A 5867-nucleotide genomic window follows, 5' to 3' on the forward strand; every position below is an offset into this window, starting at 1 on the left:
GAGAGAGACAGAGAGACAGAAAGCGAGAAATCACCCCCCAGGGGGGATGGCCACACCACAATCCCTTCTCCTCCATTCTCCTCTCGGGATCTTGGGCACGCACGCACACGCGCCTGGCATGAGTTCTAAGCCACCGTGTCCGGGACGCGAACCGCGGTCAACTACGTGGGAGTCCAGCGACATAGCCATTATGCTAACTGCTGGTTCCCTGTAAATATGTTTTAATAGCCTTACTAAAATAACTTACAAAAGCGCATTTTTGCATGTCTCTACAGGCCACATGTTTTAATCACATATTTTTAAATTAACTGCTCTCCACAGAAGCAGTCAGTGGGAGCTCTTTGTTGGGTCTACCTAGGCCCCTTCTCTCTTCTCTGTGTCTTCTGTGAGGAATGCATCTTTCAAATCTGTGCTCCCTTGGTGGTGGGAGAAACCTGGACCCAGTTTTTTGCACAGCTGCAGGGGGCCCTATATGACATAAGTGGGCAGACACCACACTTAACCAAGGCATAAGCTGGTACTGAGGGAAATGAGCCCCTTCCTTTCTTTTTCTTTTCTTTTTTTTTGAGAGGTTTTGCTATAGGGCACGTGCGCTCGCCAGCCAGACAGAGAGAGACATAGAGACAGAAAGCAAGAAATCACCCCCCAGGGGAGATGGCCACACCACAATCCCTTCTCCTCCCTTCTCCTCTCGGGATCTTGGGCACGCATGCACACGCGCCCGGCGTGAGTTTTAAGCCACCGGGTCCGGGACGCGAACCGCGGTCGACTACGTGGGAGTCCAGCGACATAACCATTATGCTAACTGCTGGTTCTCAAGCCCCTTCCTTTCTTTTTTTTTTGGAGAGGTTTTCACCATAGGGCGCGTGCGCTCACCAGACAGACAGAGAGAGACATAGAGACAGAAAGCAAGAAATCACCCCCCAGGGGAGATGGCCACACCACAATCCCTTCTCCTCCCTTCTCCTCTCGGGATCTTGGGCACGCATGCACACGCGCCCGGCGTGAGTTTTAAGCCACCGGGTCCGGGACGCGAACCGCGGTCGACTACGTGGGAGTCCAGCGACATAGCCATTACGCTAACTGCTGGTTCCCAAGCCCCTTCCTTTCTGAGGTGCAGCAGAGGAGACGTGATCTAAGAGCTGCCAGTAGATCCCACCAGCAGTGAAAACTGGTTAGAAAGAATTTGCCAATATGCAAAAAGGGGCAGACGTGGAGGATGGCCAGTTAGTGCCTAATGAATTATATACAGTGACAGTGTGTTGATGTTAGTATATAAACGGTATATGACATACAATTGCATAGCCAGTGACGGATAATGGATAACTATAATTGTGCTTACAATTATATTAATACATACTTATATAAATTATATCATTAATATGATTATACAGTATAATTACAAAATTAATTATAACTTATATAATTATATAACTCATAATTTGTCATAATTATACAATGTACTAATTTAATATTTACATACTAATGCATAATCTATAAGTATATAATTATGTATATAGTTATCTGTATATGTAATAGTATATTTACTAAGGACCTTGCAAGTCCTAAGCTTCCAGTCATCAGCTCAGCCCAGCCACAACCTGCTTCTGGTGGGCTGTAAGAGCCAAAAGAAACGCATCCTATTGCTGGTGAACAGAGGCAGCTTCTGAAGGAGTCTGGCCTCCATAGAGCCACCCACATTTCAAGCTTGGTTTAAGTTAAGTGCTGATTCCAGAGAAGATTTTAAAATTCAGTGTAGATTCAGTGTAGAGGAGCACTAGAAATTTTTCTTTTAAAAATTCTCTGTCCTGGGGCCAGTAGGTGACATGGTGGTTGAGGCACTGGACTCCCATGTGGCCAACTGTGATTTGGATCCTAGACCTGGTGGCTTGCTTTCTCACTTTCCCTCTCTGTTTCTCTCTCTCTCTCTTTCTCTCTCTCTCTCTGGTGAGCATGCATGCCCTGTAGCAAACAAATTAAAAAGAATAGTAGTTATAAATAAAATTAAATGAATCATTCTTTAAAAAATTCTCTTTTTTAGGGGAACCAGCAGTTAGCGTAATGGCTATGTCGCTGGACTCCCATGTAGTCGACCGCGGTTCGCGTCCCAGACCCGGTGGCTTAAAACTCACGCCGGGTGCGTGTGCATGCATGCCCAAGATCCCGAGAGGAGAAGGGAGGAGAAGGGATTGTGGCGTGGCCATCCCCACTGGGGGGGTGATTTCTTGCTTTCTGTCTCTCTGTCTCTCTCTGTCTGTCTGGCGAGCGCACGAGCCCTATAGCGAAAAACCTCTCCAAAAAAAAAAAAATTATCTTTTTAGGTAGGAACTTTTTTTTTTTTTTGGGGGGGGGAATTAAACTTTATTTTTTAAAAACCAAACCACTAAGAAAATATATCATAGCCTTGCAACAGCAAACAGACAGGCTATATTAACATTTCAAGTAATCTGCTGACATAAAGGCAACAAGGTCCTTACCAAAAGGACAAGGTGCCACACTGGGACAGGAACACTGCATGCTGCAAAGGCCCCAGGCCAAAATGGTATTTGGTAATGGGAGACTGTCCCTCCTTTGCCCTAAGGGATTCCCATCCAGCTCCTCTTAGCCAGATCCCTTACTTTTCCTCCTTTGACTTCTCTGTGGCCAGGGGATTATCTCAGTAGGACCCTGTGAACTCCAGGAACTAAGTAAGCCATGCTAGGTGTAGACTTTCTTCCAGTCTGTTCTCGGAAAACCAGGTGTTCCGAATCTAGTACTTCGCAACTCTCTTAGGTAACCAGCTGTTCCTCTTTTACTGTTCTCTGTAGACAGGTTCAAGGCCAGTCAGTAAGAGGGAACTCCGCGTTCCACACTCAGCGTGCTGTTGCTTCTCATGTATTTCCCTGGTCTCCAGGCTGAAAGACGTGCTGTGTAAGAATTTGAAGAAATACACATCCACATCTGGTGGCCAGTAAAGAATATCACAAAGAACTGTTTCAACGTTGTTACCCAAACTACTCTCTCTCCCAACTCTGTGTTTATATCAGCTTTATGCCCTTGGATACAAAACAAAACCAAGCAATACACCAAAACCCAGAAACCTCTTCCCCTTCTCAATTAGAGGCTTCATGGGTTGTGTTTTACAACGTATTGAAACGCTGCTGCGATACTACTGTAAACCGGCTGGCAGCGAACAGGAACACCTTTCCTCAAACTGCCAGGAGAGGAGCCAGCTGGTGTCTGTGCAGGAAAAATCCACTTCCTTGGAGGGCTCCCACTTGGTAAAGGGGAGTCCTGCTGTCAGGACAAGCACTTGCCACCTGAAGCTCAGGTTCTGAGACACTTTCTTGTGCTCTCTGTGATTTAAGTTTTAGCATCAGTTATTTTTTTTTCCCCTTTTCATGCTCTAGGATGAAAAGATAATAAAAACAAAACAAAAACAAAACAAAACCAACCAGTTCACAGGCAAGTGACATATCTCTTAAACTTGCTGCCATCCTTAATTTCTTCTTAAACTTTGCTTAAAAGACTAAAATTCCCATTGCTCTTTTAAATAGATTCCTGCCCCCAGCCTCAAAGGTCACTGGTGAGGACATTTTCCCTTAGACAACAATGATTCTTTCATATTCCTGGTCATAGTCGGGATGAGGTATATAAGGCCATCCATACACCTGAACGCACAACTGTGCAGCGGCTGCTTCGCCTGAGGCTCCTTGCTCTCTGTGTCCATGGAGTCTTTGGTTTTGTTATTGCAATGCATGGTGCACCAGGCCAGGCGGTTCTGGAAACTTCTCCAGCTCGTTGGCCACCAAGGCCTGGGTTTGGGCCAGAGGCGCATGGCAGCACTCAATGCACTGGTGCACCTGCTGCATGGACGCCTGGTTGTCCGCACAACAGCTGGCACTGCACCAGAACATGAGGCCCTTCATTTTCCAGATGTTCTCTCACTCCAGACTCTTCACCATGGAATCCACCGCTTCCTGGACCTGGAGTTGCTCTGCCATGGCAACCCCGTGCTGTACCGCACTTGTGCCCACGTGGACCGATTTGGAACTTGTCAACTCTCCTTCCACTTGAATGGCCTCATTTCCTCTCTCCAGATATTGTTCACTTCTTCTCCTCCTCTCTTCCCTGACCCTGGGTGGCTATGTCTCACTTCTCCATTGTGAAAAGTCAGGAGGTGGTAGAATAGTTTGATAGAAAGGCAACCTGGCTACCTCCTCGGCCTGGCTCCTTAGTCTTCCTGAGCACAGCCACCTCCCCCCCACATCCTTAGTCAGGTGGGCAGCTTTATGTAACCAGCAGCCCCGAGGTCATCCGGCAACTAACAGAGATTATGGCCATAATGAAAGTAGCAATATTGAATGCCTGGTGTGTGATAGAGTCCTTGAACATTCCCATCACTAGGTTGAGTCCTTAGGAAGGGGCAACTTTATTTGTTCATGGTTAAAGTCTTTTCAGGGTTTCTCCTGATCCCTGACTTGCAAACACTGGCGTGTTTGTAGAGCTAGTTTGCGAAAGCCAATGTGGGCTTCTTTCCGCAACTCTGAGTTCACTGATGTCAGGCCAGTAGTTTAAAATCCATTGTGGGAGACCAGCAGCTAGTGTCATGGTTACATGGCTGGACTCCCAAGTAGTCGACTGTGGTTTGAGTCCCAGACCTGGTGGCTTAAAACTCATGCCAGGCGCATGTGTGTGCATGCCCAAGATTCTAAGGGGACAATGGAGGGGAAGGGATTATGGCATGGCCCTCCTCCTGGAGGCTGGGAGTGATTTCTTGCTTTTTGTTTCTCTGTCTCTCTGGCAAGTACATATGCCCTGAAGCAAAAATCTCTCTCTCTCTCAGCACACCTGTGCAGCGGCTGCTTCGCCTGAGGCTCCTTGCTCTCTGTGTCCATGGAGTCTTTGGTTTTGTTATTGCAATGCATGGTGCACCAGGCCAGGCGGTTCTGGAAACTTCTCCAGCTCGTTGGCCACCAAGGCCTGGGTTTGGGCCAGAGGCGCATGGCAGCACTCAATGCACTGGTGCACCTGCTGCATGGACGCCTGGTTGTCCGCACAACAGCTGGCACTGCACCAGAACATGAGGCCCTTCATTTTCCAGATGTTCTCTCACTCCAGACTCTTCACCATGGAATCCACCGCTTCCTGGACCTGGAGTTGCTCTGCCATGGCAACCCCGTGCTGTACCGCACTTGTGCCCACGTGGACCGATTTGGAACTTGTCAACTCTCCTTCCACTTGAATGGCCTCATTTCCTCTCTCCAGATATTGTTCACTTCTTCTCCTCCTCTCTTCCCTGACCCTGGGTGGCTATGTCTCACTTCTCCATTGTGAAAAGTCAGGAGGTGGTAGAATAGTTTGATAGAAAGGCAACCTGGCTACCTCCTCGGCCTGGCTCCTTAGTCTTCCTGAGCACAGCCACCTCCCCCCCACATCCTTAGTCAGGTGGGCAGCTTTATGTAACCAGCAGCCCCGAGGTCATCCGGCAACTAACAGAGATTATGGCCATAATGAAAGTAGCAATATTGAATGCCTGGTGTGTGATAGAGTCCTTGAACATTCCCATCACTAGGTTGAGTCCTTAGGAAGGGGCAACTTTATTTGTTCATGGTTAAAGTCTTTTCAGGGTTTCTCCTGATCCCTGACTTGCAAACACTGGCGTGTTTGTAGAGCTAGTTTGCGAAAGCCAATGTGGGCTTCTTTCCGCAACTCTGAGTTCACTGATGTCAGGCCAGTAGTTTAAAATCCATTGTGGGAGACCAGCAGCTAGTGTCATGGTTACATGGCTGGACTCCCAAGTAGTCGACTGTGGTTTGAGTCCCAGACCTGGTGGCTTAAAACTCATGCCAGGCGCATGTGTGTGCATGCCCAAGATTCTAAGGGGA

General features: G+C 47.8%; 1 pseudogene; it reads right to left on the reverse strand.

Moving 5' to 3' along the window:
* Nucleotides 1–3559: 3559 nt before the first annotated feature.
* On the reverse strand, nt 3560–4907 carry LOC102474870 (protein FAM136A pseudogene; annotated as a pseudogene).
* Nucleotides 4908–5867: the final 960 nt, after the last annotated feature.

This window comes from Tupaia chinensis, unplaced genomic scaffold (genome assembly GCF_000334495.1).
Source record: "Tupaia chinensis unplaced genomic scaffold, TupChi_1.0 Scaffold000574_1, whole genome shotgun sequence".
NCBI lineage: Eukaryota > Metazoa > Chordata > Mammalia > Scandentia > Tupaiidae > Tupaia > Tupaia belangeri.